Source organism: Tachyglossus aculeatus, chromosome X1 (assembly GCF_015852505.1).
Source record: "Tachyglossus aculeatus isolate mTacAcu1 chromosome X1, mTacAcu1.pri, whole genome shotgun sequence".
Taxonomy (NCBI): domain Eukaryota; kingdom Metazoa; phylum Chordata; class Mammalia; order Monotremata; family Tachyglossidae; genus Tachyglossus; species Tachyglossus aculeatus.
The window spans coordinates 3,329,410-3,344,132 of NC_052101.1; the positions used below are offsets into that span (position 1 = coordinate 3,329,410).

A 14,723-nucleotide genomic window follows, 5' to 3' on the forward strand; every position below is an offset into this window, starting at 1 on the left:
ATTCACAGTCTGGTTTAGACAAAGGAGGCAGGGTTCTGAGTCAGTGCGAAAGCTTGTGTTCTTAATTTGACTGTCCCAGGGTCTTATCACTACGAAGGTCGCAGAGTTAGAAGATATTTGCCCTCATCTGGGAATTTTCTGGAGGCTTGGCAGCAGGGAGGATAACAAATCACTAGAAATTAATGTGGAATGGTTCTGTCACCACATGAAGTCTAGCTGTTGACAGCCCATTTGAGGACCAGACCAACTATCCACACAAAATCAGTCCGGTCCCTTTTCTCTGAGTACAGGGGGGACACGCCATTCAGAAGAGAGCATCTGCCACTCAGAAAATAGGATTCAGTTAACTCTGATTCAACATGGGACGTGAATTTTATTTCCAGGGTGCTCAAATTAGGTAGAACTCTTTTTTATGGTATTTGCTAAGTGCTTACTATGTGTCAGAAACTGTAACTAAGCGCTGGGGTAGATTAGAGATGATCGGGTTGGACACAGTTCCTATACCACATAGGTCTGACAGTCTTAATCTTCATTTTACAGATAACTCAGGTAAAGAGAAGTGAAGTGACTCATCCAAGGTCACTCGGGGGGCCTGGTCTCAATGAGTTGCTATTGGTCATACAGTTACATTTCTAGCATTATTTTCATTTAACTGAAAAGTATCTACAACTCAAACTTTCAGAAAAGAGTTATTTCATATTATGTCAAAATTGTACTAACTAAAGACTAATAATTATGATGACATTTGTTAAGCACTTACTAGGTGCCAAGCACTATTCTAAGCTCTGGGGCACAAACAAGGTTGACAGGTTGTCCCACGTGGGGCTCACAGTCTTAATTCCCATTTTACAGACGAGGTCACTTAGGCACAGAGAAGTTAAGCGACTTGCCCAAAGTCACAGAGCTGAAAAGTGGCGGAGCTGGGATTAGAACTCATGACCTCTGACTCCCAAACCTCTGGTCTTTCCACTGCTTCTTTAAGGCGACATCTGCTTGGGACAAGCCCCACAGTAATTTAATGATGAGATTTGCTAATGGTAAATTTTTCATACCTCGAGCATTGAAAATCTGAGAAATGTTAAATTCCACTGGTGCAGACAAGACGTTCTTTCTGTGAGATTGTGTTCCCAATCAATCAATTTTGAGAATTCACATTGGGCAGAGCACTGCACTAAGATTTTGGGAGACTATAGAGAAGGTGATATTCCTGTCCTAAAGGACCTCGCAGTCTTACCAGGGCTGTGTGAGGATGGTGATTGGTTTAGAAAACTCCTTTTAGGTCCTTATTTCCTGAGGATTGGGGCCTACTCTTTCCCACTCTCTCCTACCCACTTGTTTTTCTTTGTTGTTGTTGTTAATAATATTTATGTGCTTACTATGTGTCAAACACAGTTATTAAGTGCTGGGATAAATACAAGTTCATTAGGTTGGACACAGTCCTTCTCCTCCTGGGAGCTCATCGTCTAAGTAGGAGGGAGAATGGGAGAACTGAGGCGCCAAAAAGTGAAATGACTTGCCCAAGGTCACCCAGAAGGTAAATGGAGGAGCTGGGATTAGAACCCAGGTCTTCTGAATTCCAGGTCTGGGTTCTTTCAACTGGATGATCCTTTGTCAGGTGCCTGGACTCCTGGGTAGTGGAGGATTTCTTGAGATTATTATTATTATTATGATGGCATTTATTAAGCACTTACTATGTGCAAAGGACTGTTGTAAGCTCTGGGGAGGTTACAAGGTGATCAGGTTGTCCCACGGGGGGCTCACAGTTTTAATCCCCATTATCCAGATGAGGTAACTGAGGAACAGAGAAGTGAAGCGACTTGCCCAAAGTCACACAGCTGACAATTGGCGGAGCAGGGGATTGAACCCATGACCTCTGACTTCAAAGCCCCGGCTCTTTCCACTGAGCCACGCTGCTTCTCGAGGTGCCAATATGGTTATGACTCAGGACGGTCCATTGCAAATATTTCTGCCTGTCACTCTGATCAATTATTATCTTTTAACACCACTGAACCCAGTACCCCGACCAAGCCACCAGAACGGCCATAGCGCCGATTGACCCCGTCTCCCGTCGGCTTGGGCCAAACCTCTAGTGTTTCCACCCTCAACCTCGGAGGGAGAAAGGGCTGAGGGGAGAAAGAGAATGTCTGGAATGCCGGGATTGCTATGAATTCTAGGAGATGTACTTGGCAGGATGGACAGGAGTGGCTTTGGAGTGCCACAACAGTAAGACTAACCATGTGGGTGGGAGGAGGGTGGAAAGTTCTTATGGCAGGACTGGGGCCAGGGGATTTAAACTATGTGGGGTCACGAATGTTGGTCATTTCTCCACAAATCTATTCCTACCAGTAATAAGTAGGGGTTTAAATTAAGATCATCCCAGGCCACGTAGACCCTCAAACTGAATCTTCTGTGGGAAAAATGTTCTTCAGAGCTTAACTTTGGCCTGGGCTGATACAGCTACTGTGCTGTCAACTGGTCACTACGGCAGCGTGGCTAGAGAAGCAGCGTGGCTCAGTGGAAAGAGCCCGGGTTTTGGAGTCACAGGTCATGGGTTCAAATCCCAGCTCCGCCAAGTGTCAGCTGTGTGACTTTGGGCAAGTCGCTTCACTTCTCTGTGCCTCAGTTACCTCATCTGGAAAATGGGGATTAAGACTGTGAGCCCCACGTGGGACAACCTTATCACCTTGTAACCTCCCCAGTTCTTAGAACAGTGTTTTGCACATAATAAGTGTTTAATAAATGCCATTATCATTATTATTATTATTTATGAACATGGATAAGTCACTTAATGTCTCTGTGCCTCAGTTTCCTCTCCTATAAAATGGGGATTAAATGTTGAGTCTTCCTCCTACTTAGACTGTAAGCCTGATTCTAGACAGGGACTCTGTCCAGCCTAAATATCTTGTAACCACTGCAGCACTTAGTACAGTACTTGGCACACAAGTAAACATTTAACACATCTTTTTTATGATATTTAAGTACTTACTGAGTTTCACGCACTGCACTAAGTGCAGGGCTAGATACAAGCTAATCAGACTGGAAACAGTTCCACATGGGGCTCACAGTCTTAATCGCCATTTTACCCATGAGATAACTGAGGCACAGAGAAGTTACTTGCCCAAGTGACAGAGATGGGACCAGCACTCATACCACCATTATTATTATTGTTAGTATAACATCCTCTGAGGTAAATTAAGGATGTCTAGAGTGACCACTAGCAGGATTTAAAGGGGACTAGAAACATCGCAGATATTGCAAATGTGGTCTTTTAGTGTAGTCAGCCCAGACTAAATTTGGCCACAGTTGCTATTTGAGGCCTGTAACCCAAACTCAGCTGTCAGAATAGTTGGTGAACGGGATTTGAGTGTTGCCTCTCATGGGGGTGAGCGGGGCTGGGCAGGAAGCTAGCTTATGCTGGAATCTCAGTCTCTCCATTGTCGAGCTGGCGTTTCATTCCTAGAATGGCTACCAAAATGACTGAGCTAGAATTCCACGGTCCAAGCGTTCAGAAATAGGCCATGGGAAAATGCCGGGGGAAAGATCAACACTCTTCTCCACATAATTTCCACACCCCCGTGTGTCTTTATAGAGGAAATGTGGTCTCCACTCCTTTTAAATGCCAGCATTCTAAAGTTTATATAGGAGACTGAAAGCAGGGAGGGGGATGAAGAGGTGGAATTCCTGGAGAAGAGGGTGGAGGGATCATATCTCAGAGCCCGTAAGCATCCAGTTCCAGGGATGGGAGCGGTTCAAGATGGGTCCCGTCTTTTGAAAATGCATGAAGACCCGGCCCATGTGTGGCTTGGCCTTTCCTGAGAACCATACGAGCGTTCTTAAAGAAACACCAGTAATCTCTATGGACTCATTTTGGAGGGCAGAAAGATACCTTTTTTTATGGTATTGGTTAAGCACTTACTATGTGCCAGACACTGTATTAAGCGTGGGGTAGACATAAGTCCCTGTTCCGCATTGAGCTCATAGTCTTAATTTCCATTTTGCCGATGAGGTATCTGAGGCACTGATAAATTAAGTGACTTGCCCAAGTTCACACAGCAGGCAAGTGGTGGAGCTAGAATTAGAACCCAGGTCCTTCTGATTCCCAGGCCTGTGGTCTATCCACTAGGCCATGCTGCTTCTTTGCCTCAGTGCCATGGATAGAGAAACAATATCTGCCGCTCTCCCCTAACACGGGTTGGGAATTTGCTGCAGGGGTAAACCTCCATTGTCTTCTAACACTCCACTTCCTAAGAAGAATCCTCCCTCTTCTTGCTGGGGAAGAGTAAGAAACATCAGATCCATGTCCCTCATTAGAATGGAAGCTCTTTGTGGTGAAGGAAACCATTCCTTCTGTATTCTGAACTTCTCAAGAGCCTTCTATAGTACACCACACCAAGTGGGTGCTCAATAAATACTAAAACTTTTACTTCTAGTAAGGGAATTCATGCAGTTTGACTGGACTGTCAAGGTTGTTTTGTTTTCAGAAACCCATGTTAAGGAAACCCATGTGGCAGGAATCACCAGTGCTTAGAACAGTGCTCGGCACATAGTAAGCACTTAACAAATACCACTATTATTATTGAGGCAGCAGAAGGAAGAAGCATCAGCAGAATGGACCACAGACTGGTATGGATCCTTGGTGGAGTGAGTTAGTGTGTGTCTGTGTCCCTCCCTTGCACGCTGATAAAACTAAGTAAAAAACTTTCCACATTAAGCTGGGTTATCAGGGGTGTGGTTTGACTTCTGTTGTGTGTCACCGAAGCTCCCCCGGTCCAGGAAGATCCTGGTTGCTATGAACCAGGTGTTCGCGGCACAGAATGAGACACGTCCAGGTGATTTACTCTGCTCTTGGTAATCTGTGAGAAAGGCTACTCTGGACATTCACTTGTCCGCTTTGTGACTTTGGGCAAGTCAGTTCAGTTCTCTGTGCCTTGATTACCTCATCTGTCAAATAATAATAATAATAATGGCATTTATTAAGCGCTTACTATGTGCAAAGCACTGTTCTAAGCACTGGGGAGGTTGCAAGGTGATTAGGTTGTTCCACGGGGGGCTCACAGTCTTAATCCCCATTTAACAGATGAGGTAACAGGCCCAGAGAAGTGAAGTGACTTGCCCAAAGTCAGACAGCTGACAAGCGGCGGAGCTGGGATTTGAACTCATGACCCCTGACTCCAAAGCCCGGGCTCTTTCCACTGAGCCACGCTGCTTCTCTAATGAGGATTAATGAGGATTAATACTGTGAGCCCCAAATGGGACAGGGACTGTGTCCAATCTGATCAGTTTTTCTCTACCCCAGCAATTAGTACAGTGTCTGGCACATAGTAAGCACTTAAAAAATACCACGTTGGCACTCCTCATCGTTTGGGGCCAAATAGGGATATAATTCTTACTGCATTGGAGAATCACAGTGTCTCGTGTCCCAGTAAGAGCATCACATTCCCTGTAATAGAACCTGAATGAGTGTATTCAAATCCAGCAGTCTTCCCATTCCGGCACATACATACTGCATCTTCAGGAGGGGAACACACATAGTTTACACACCCTGTAAGTTAGTGCCAAGCTCTAACATGTCCACATCCTTTTTGCCTTCCTCCTGTCTGGGAACTATTTCAGCGTCAATCTCCTTCGCTAGATTGAAAGCTCCTCAGTGGCCGGGACTGTGTCGACACGCTCTATTGTACTCTCCCAAGTGCTTAGTACAGAGCTCTGAACCTGGTTAGTCTCAATTAATCCGATTGATTGATTATTCAATCAATCTTTGCCCCGTCCCTTCCTTTTTCTTCTGCTGAAACCCAGTTTGAGTTCCGGGCCTGGATTTCATTCATTCATTCAATCATATTTATTGAGTGCTTACTGTGTGCAGAGCACTGTACTAAGCGCTTGGGAAGTACAAGTTGGCAACATATAGAGACAGGCCCTACCCAACAGCGGGCTCACAGTCTAGAAGGAGACAGAGAACAAGACAAAAAATATTAACAAAATAAAATAAATAGAATAAATATGTACAAATAAAATAAATAAATATGATGGATGATTCTTGTAGCCGTAGACAATAGCCCTGCTGCTTCACTGCCATTGAGAACTAGATGGGAAGTGTTTTAAGGGGCGTATGGAGGCTGCTTTCTCACTATTAGAGAAGGCGTGTTGTTCAGTGGAAAGAGCCCAGGCTTGGGAGTCAGAGGTCATGGGTTCAAATCCCAGCAACGCCACTTGTCAGCTGTGTGACTTTGGGCAAGTCACTTGACTTCTCTGTGCCTCCGTTACCTCATCTGTAAAATGGGGATTAAGACTGTGAGCCCCACGTGGGACAACCTGATCACCTTGTATCCTCCCCAGAGCTTAGAATGGTGCTTTGCACATAGTAAGTGCTTAATAAATGCCATCATCATTATTATTATTACTCTCTCAAAGGGAGGCTTGTCAGCAAACTGAGAAAGTGCCTCAGCCCTGCCCCATGATTGCTGCTCGCACACGGACTGAATAATAATAATAATGGCATTTGTTAAGCGCTTACTATGTGCCCGGCACTGTACTAAGCGCTGCATTGGAAGGAAGAGTTAGGGTTGTCCTTCCAGAAAATATCCCGCCCTATCCCACACACCATTATGTGGAGCTGGATGATCAGTTTCAAAGTTTCTCCCACCAGTGAAGCGAGGGACAGTGAGATGAGCTGGATGGCCATGGAAAACTGGTCCTGAAAGTTTGACTAGAAGCAGTGTACCCTAGGAAAAGAAAACATAGATTTGGGAGTCAGCAGGCCTGGGTTCTGACCCTGGTTCCACCACATAGAGAAGCAGCGCAGCTCAGTGGAAAGAGCACAGGCTTTGGAGTCAGTGGTCATCGGTTCAAATCCCGGCCCCACCAATTAACAGCTGTGCGACTTTGGGCAAGTCACTTAACTTCTCTGGGCCTCAGTTACCTCATCTGTAAAATGGGGATTGACTGTGAGCCCCCTGTGGATCAACCTGATCACCTTGTAACCTCCCCGGTGCTTAGAACAGTGCTTTGCACATAGTAAGCGCTTAACAAATGCCATCATTATTACTTGCCATTCATTCAGTTGTATTTATTAAGTGCTTACTGTGTGCAGAGCACTGTACTAAGCGCTTGAGAAGTACAAGTCGGCAACATATAGAGACGGTCCCTACCCAACAACGGGCTTTTGGGCAAGTCCTTTAACTTCTCTGTGTCTCAATTTCCTCAGATGAAAAATGGGGATTATACACCTGTTTTCCCTCCCTCTTACACTCACACCCCCATGTGGGACAGGGATTGTGTCTGACCTGATTATTTTGTACCCCAGCCTCCAGGTATAGTACATTGTAGATAGTAAGCATTTTAAAATCATCATTATTATTATCATTGTGATTAATAATGAGAATAACTTTGACTTTAAAAATTTAAATTGTTTTCTCCATAAAGATTATATGAAGAAAGCAATGTAATTATAGCAAGTGGGGTGTTCTTTGAAATGTGTTCATATTAAGCCGTGTTAAATTCAGAAAAATGGAATCTATTTCAAATTGCCATTCAAGATATGACCATAAAGAATACTTTGCTGAAGCATCTAATCAGCAAATGTTTACAATAATAATAGTATAACAATAATAGTAATAGTAGAATTTATTAAGTGCTTAACTATGTGCCAAGCACCGTATTAACTGCTGGACTAGATGCGATATCTGCTACATGGGTCTCGCAGTCAAAGGCAAGGGAGAACAGATGAGGAATTGGAGGCCCGGAGAAGTTAAGATATTTGCTTTAAGTCACACAGCAGGCAACTAATAAGAGACAAGATTAGAAGCCAGGTCTGATGTCCAGACTTCTGCTTTTCCCCACTGCTTCTTTACAAAATAAATTAGATGAATAGAAGAAAACTATCATGGTATATGGTTGAAGAGAATGGTCCATGTGTAGCGATCACTTAGATCATTTAGAGGGTGAAATGGTTATTAAGGTGCTTAGATTAAGGTGTTCTATTCAATAGGAGAGAATTATGAATTCCAACTATAATGCTGAAATAACACAGAGAGAATGAATGAGAGGGAAATGAAGGACTCAGGAAAGAAATGCAAAGATGACTTCAGCTTTGAAAGAAGAAAGCTTGGGATAAAGGCTAAGGGTTGTAGATACAGAATTGAAGCAGTATTTGAAAGAGGATCCTGGACCTACATTGGAGAAAACGAAATGGTAAGTGATAGAGCCGCAAAAACTCGCCTGTGCTCTAAAAAGAAATTTGCAAACAATTAGAGGCTAAAATCCCTAATTGTAGTGTTCTAGACTTCTGAATTCCATCTCGGGGCATTCTGCCTCAAAAAAGATGTAGAAAATTTGGAAAGAGTCCAGACAGCAACAATAGCGATTAGGGGGATGGAGGGATTGACTTAAAAAAGATGAAAAGAGCCAAATCTGTAGAGCTTGGCTAAGTAATAACTATGGGAGGGTATGGCAAATATCTACAAAAATTCAAAGGCAAAAACACCCGGGAGTGAGAGGAATTAATTAGCATGAAATGAGGGGGTATAACCTAAAGGGAAAGGAAGAAAGAGAAAATTATACGAAATGTCAAGAGATACAAATAGCAAAATCCATGAAGATTTGGAAACTCCATCCCTGAGACATGTAAAGTGGCTTAACAAAGGACTAGAGAAGTAGATTGTAGGGAGGAAGTCTCTTGTTGACAGGGGCAGGGGTGCAGACATTGGGTTTTTCTCCCACTAATTTGTAGAATTCTGAGCGCACGGCTCTCAGTTATGACTATAATTTTCGTGAACCACACAAGCTGCTTGACAGGCATTGAACTGAGTTCCCCGGAGCTCCGTCTTGAGGGTGCCATGAAATCCTGAAACTCCAGAGTGAAGGAAAAAGACCTTTCTTATTCACTATCATTGATCATTCGGAGTACAAAATGGACAAGCAGGTGTGACAGACTTTTCACGATTATTGCCTCGTGATTTCATCACATTCCTGCTCACTCGAGGAGACGATAAGCCCTGACATGAGCCCTGACCAAACGAGGTCCGTATGATCATCGAAGGAGGGCGTACAGGCCCAGAGTGCATGGAAAAAATGCTGAAAAGATGCACATTTAAGAGGTTGATTCATTCATTCAATCATATTTATTGAGCTCTTACTATCTATCAATCAATCAATCAATTGTATTTATTGAGTGCTTACTGTGTGCAGAGCACTGTACTAAGTGCTTGGGAAGTACAAGTTGGCAACATGTAGAGACGGTCCCTACCCAACAGCAGGCTCACAATCTAGAAGGGGGAGATAGACAACTAAACAAAACATATTAACAAAATAAAATAAAATAAATGCAGCACTACAGCCAGTACTAGCTGCAAACTGACACTGGCTTGCAGCTACTTGACACTACTTGAATGGGAGTAATTGTGGGTAAAGGAACTCAAATTAACTAAAAAAGTCACCTTCATTTCTTTCTGCCTGCATCAAGCAGGAGAGTTTTAACCCAGCTCGTTGTGGACAGGGGACGTGTCTATTTATTCATTCGATCATATTTATTATTCAAACATATTAAGCACTTACTGTATGCAGAGCACTCTATTGTTATACTCTCCCAAGTGCATAATGCAATGTTCTGCTCATAGGAGTGCTCAATAAACACGATTGAGTGAATCAACATGTGCACATGGTCTTTGGGCAGGGACTGTCTGTTATATTGTTCTATTTTACTCTCCCAAGCACTTAGTATAGAGTACACAGAGTACACAGTAAGAGCTTGATAAATACAATTGACTGACTGCTTGAAACATTGCAAATCTTCCTCACAGAAGACAGCCAATCACCCCAGTTTTTCAGCAGAGAAATAAAGTTAACCTGAAGCACAAAAGAGCAACCAGCTTTCCATGTCACCAGAGGACAATGAAACAACAGTGGGCTTACAATAATAATAATAATAATAAGTTTGGTAGTTGTTAAGCAATTACTATGTGCCGTGTACTGTTCTAAGCGCTGGGGAAAATACAAGGTCACCAGGTTGTCCCACGTGGGGTTCAAAGTCTTCATCCCTATTTTACAGATGAGGTAACCGAGGCACAGAGAAGTTATGTGACTTGCCCAAAGTCACACAGCTGACAAGTGGCGGAGCCAAAATTTGAACCCATGACCTCCGACTCCTAAGCCCGGGCTCTTGTCACTGAGCCATACTGCTTCATGTGGAAAATTCACGGAGAACCCTGGAAAAAACAACTTCAACCCAGGGCAGGTTTACCGCACTGAGTGAGCAAGCCATTTAATTGCTGAGATTTGGATTTATTTCTGAACAGATTTATTTCAGAGCAGCTCTAATTTCTGAGCTATGTTTCTTTGAGTTAATCGTATATTTTTATGCCAGTTCTTGGAAGTTGTGCATTGTTTCCATGAAAAAGGGAAGATTTGCTACTTTGAGAACATGGCGAGAGAATTCTCTACAAGCCACAACAGAAGGAGGGGCTTTTTTTTCCCCCCCAAAAAATGAGGGGACCCAGGCGAAAGCATTTGGAGTAAAACTGACTTCTACAAACTGCTCAGGATCTGCAAGTTTCTCCGAACCTGCGCCTGAATGGCAGATGTTGTGAATGCCTGGCAATAGGATTAAAATCTTACAACAAGTTTTAGGAGGTTTTCAATTTCATTGTGGGCACGGCTTCCCTCAGGCCTCCGCAAAGCCTCTCTAATGAGGCGTTCCCTCCCCGGCCAGGATCCACGCGGTGGAACCACCCAGAGACCAGCATTCTGGGAGAAAGGCGGTGTCAGAGCACAGATGGGGCTTGATGGATACTAAAAGGAAGGCATTACCTGCTGGAGTCACTGAGCAGCCACAATTATTACAGGTCTCTGGGTTCATTGTCAATTAGTGTGGCAGTTTAAAGCGAGCAGCAGCTGTGACAGATGGCTGGGTTCCAGCTACGTTGTGGTAACGGGATCAGAGCCAACTCAAATCTCCCCCCCCCCCCCCAAACAAAAAAAAAAACAACCCACATAGTTGTCAATTAGTCAATGTATAGGGGGGAAAAGCATCATATCTACAAAGAGGTCATTTATCTGTTCCCTACTAATCCCTACTTTTAGCTTTTAGGAGCAGAGATTTTGTTTATTTATTACTTCAAACGTGTTTTAGCAGGGTATTCAACCTAGAAGACATCTGATGCTAAATCTTTGTTCTGAGCAAACTTACAATAAGGTCCGCTCATAACTGAGCTGTCTCACCCAAGTTGCTAACATTTTAATTAGAGAAGTCTTTCCGACTGGAATTTATAGACTTGGCTCCTGTTTACACGGGGTACGGATAAAAACAAGAATGTACTTCTTGTGTTGGGCAGGCCGTATTCATAAAGTTAAATGTGCCCTGTAGAACCTGGCTAATTTGTATTAATGAAGAGAGACTTGTTGCAGACAACTGAATTTTCAGAATTAGTTTGTATGTGAGCAAACACAATGTAAGTCAAAGATTCAGGCAGACTGTATGAAACAACAGAAGTGTACTTTAGCGGTGCAGGGGAGTGTAATCTAAGAAGATCACAGGCACTTGGGGAAACGGGAGGATTCTTAGCTGAGAAGCACCGCAAAACTTTTAACCAGTGCCCTTTATGATTTCTCCTTGAATGTAATTGCGTTGGATAACCTCTGCCGAGTGAAGTAGCTACGTTTTGACGAACTACATTCATAGATGCCGTTTACATATTTAGCACCGAATAAATCCCCAGCATCCAGTCTTCCGTGATGGCACGGAAATCTCCCACTGACAAGGCTCTTCCCCATTCTCTGACTCCATCTGGAGTCTACAGGATTCATTTGTCCGGAAAGGCCGTCCATGGGAACCGCTTCTGGGAGGTGAACTGAAACCCCCACGGGGGGTTTCCAGCCGGCCAACCAGATAAGGTGTTCAATCAATCAGTGGTATTAATTGAGCACTTACTATGTGCGGAACATTCAATTCATTCATTCAATCATATTTACTGAGCCCTTACTGTGTGCAGAGCACCAGACTAAGTGTTTGGGAGAGTACAATACAATAATAAACAGATACACTCCCTGTCCACAGTGAGCTTACAGTCTAGAGCGGGGTAGACAGACATTAATATAAATAAATACAGTTGCAGATAAGTGTTGTGGGGCTGGGAGAGGGGATGACAAAAGACAGCAAGTCAGGGTGATGCAGAAGGGAGTGGGAGAAGAGGAAAGTGACGGCTGTCAGGGAAGGCCTCTTGAAGGAGATGGGCTCTCAATAAGGCTTTGAAGGAGGTGAGGAGGAGAAACTTCATGTACTCTGCGTTGTGTTTGAGGGGATCTGTTAGAGAGGAGTTTTATTAGTACGAGAGCTCCTTTTATTCATTCAATCGTATTTATTGAGCGCTTACTGTGTGCAGAGCACTGTACTAAGAGCTTGGGAAGTACAAGTTGGCAACATATAGAGAAGGTCCCGACCCAACAGTGGGCTCACAGTCTAGAAAGGGGAGACAGACAACAAAGCAAAACATATTAACAAAATAAAATAAATAAATAATTAGAGTAGTAATAAATAAATAGAGAAATAAATAAATAGAGTAATAGTGCTCCTTCTAGCACTAGTAGGGAGTCCTGATTGACAGCTGTTCTGTCAGTCAAGAACAGTCAACTCCGAGCAATCCAGAGCTTCCTTATACACAATAGAGCATCTAATTTAATCAAAGAGTACAATACAGGATAAATACAACTCCTTGGTATTGCGTTCTCCAACCAGCCTCCACTTGTGTGCTGTGTGATCTTGGGCAAGTCCCTTAACTTTTCTGTGCCTCAATTACCTCATCTGTAATGTCCCACGGAGGACAACCTGGTTACCTTGTAACTACCTCAGTGCTTAGAACAGTGTCTGGCACCTGTTACGTGTTGAAGGAATACTATCATTGTTTATTATTATTACCTTGTTCTCAGTGGGAGAGTAGTTGTCAGATTTGAGGAGGAAGAGCTTTCCAGGTCAGAGGCAGGATGTGGGTTGGCAGCGATGTAGACGAGATGGAGGCACATTGAGAAGGTTAACTTTAAAGGGGTGAAGTGGGTGGGCTGGGTTGTGATAGCAGAGTAGTAAGGTGAGGTAGGAGGGGGCAAGTTGATTGACTGCTTTAAAGCCCTTGGAGAGCACAATACAACAGAATTAGCTGTCCTGTTCCCCATCCATAATCAATCAATCAATAAATCGTATTTATTGAGCGCTTACTGTGTGCAGAGCACTGTACTAAGTCTAGAGACAAGTTTACCAGGTGACAGAAGCAGCGTGGCTCAGTGGAAAGAGCCCAGGCTTTGGAGTCAGAGGTCATGGGTTCAAATCCCGACTCTGCCAACTGTCAGCTGCGTGACTTTGGGCAAGTCACTTCTCTTCTATGTGCCTCAGTTACCTCATCTGTAAAATGGGGATTAAAACTGTGACCCCCCCATGGGACAACTTGATCACCTTGTAACCTCCCCAGCGCTTAGAACAGTGCTTTGCACATAGTAAGCACTTAACAAGTACCATTGTTATTATTATTATTATTAATAGTAATAATAATTACGTATTTGTTAAATGCTTAACAGATATTAAGTGCTGTTAGCTTCTGATTCCCCAGTGTTTGCAACTCAGAGCTGATATGGTAAAGCTGAAACCAAAGTTGTGTAGAGCTGAAACGGGACAGACAATCTGAAGCTTTGCAAGGACTCTTCATCATCAGTTCTGCTTTCTGAATGATTACTGTGTGCAGAGCGCTGTACCAAGTGCTTGGGAGAGTACAGTATAAGAGAGTTGGTATACATGCTTCAACCCCTCTCAGGATCGCACCGGGAGAGTTTCCAGTACACTACCAGTTTCGACTTCGGGAGGGAGAGTCAAGCAGAGGCCTACCCATTCCATTTCTAGTTTTGGTAGTGGCTAGCGAGTGGAAGGCAATCTGCTACAAGTCAAAACTCAGCCGTGCTGGGCAGCAGCGACATGGAAGAGAGTCGCGGGTGGAGACAACAAGTTGACTGCACGGAAGAAGGCAATGGTAAACCACTTCTGTATTTTTACCAGGAAAATCCTATGGATTCACTACCAGAATAATTGCAGATGGAGGTGGGTTTTTTTTTTTGATGGCATTTGTTAAGTGCTTACTATGTGCAGAGCACTGTTCTAAGCACTGGAGCACTGTTCTAAGTGCTGGGTTCTGGGAGAGATGTGTCCATGGAGCCACTATAGGTCGGAAAAGACTCAACAGCATAAGACAAGACACGCTCATTCTAGCTTGAAGGATTGTCTAGATTGAGAATCCAGAATTCTCAGGCCTCAGATTCAGATTTTCAGGCCAATCAGTATCATTTTGTTGTTTTGGATGTTCCAGGAATGAAGAAAGCACATTTCACATTGTCTATAGTTCTCTTTTCCAAAGAGGGAAGGCAGAGATAGGAAGGGGCAGATATTGACCATCAGTCAGTCATATTTATTGAGCGCTTACTGTGTGCAGAACTCTCCTCTAAGAGCTTGGGAAAGTATAACAATAAAGTGACACATTCTCTGCCCACAAAGAGCTTATAGTCTAGAGGAGACAGCACAAGGGCTATGGTTGAAACTAACAGCTCTCCGCCGAGTTGCCAATAATGTAACAGAAGCCAAGTTCATCGCCCTCTGTTCTATGAAGAAAATAGCTTCACTGTTTCCATCATTGAGGGATATAGAGCTCATGGATATTTTTTTCTTCAAAGCATGGTTTATCTCACCCTACGCAGAC

General features: G+C 43.6%; 1 non-coding gene across 1 annotated transcript; it reads left to right on the top strand.

Annotated features, from left to right (window-relative positions):
* The first annotated feature begins 13,780 nt into the window (after window positions 1-13,780).
* Window positions 13,781-13,918, top strand: LOC119920491. Its single transcript, XR_005448233.1, has one exon. It is a non-coding gene; the product is annotated as a small nucleolar RNA SNORA7 (small nucleolar RNA).
* Window positions 13,919-14,723: the final 805 nt, after the last annotated feature.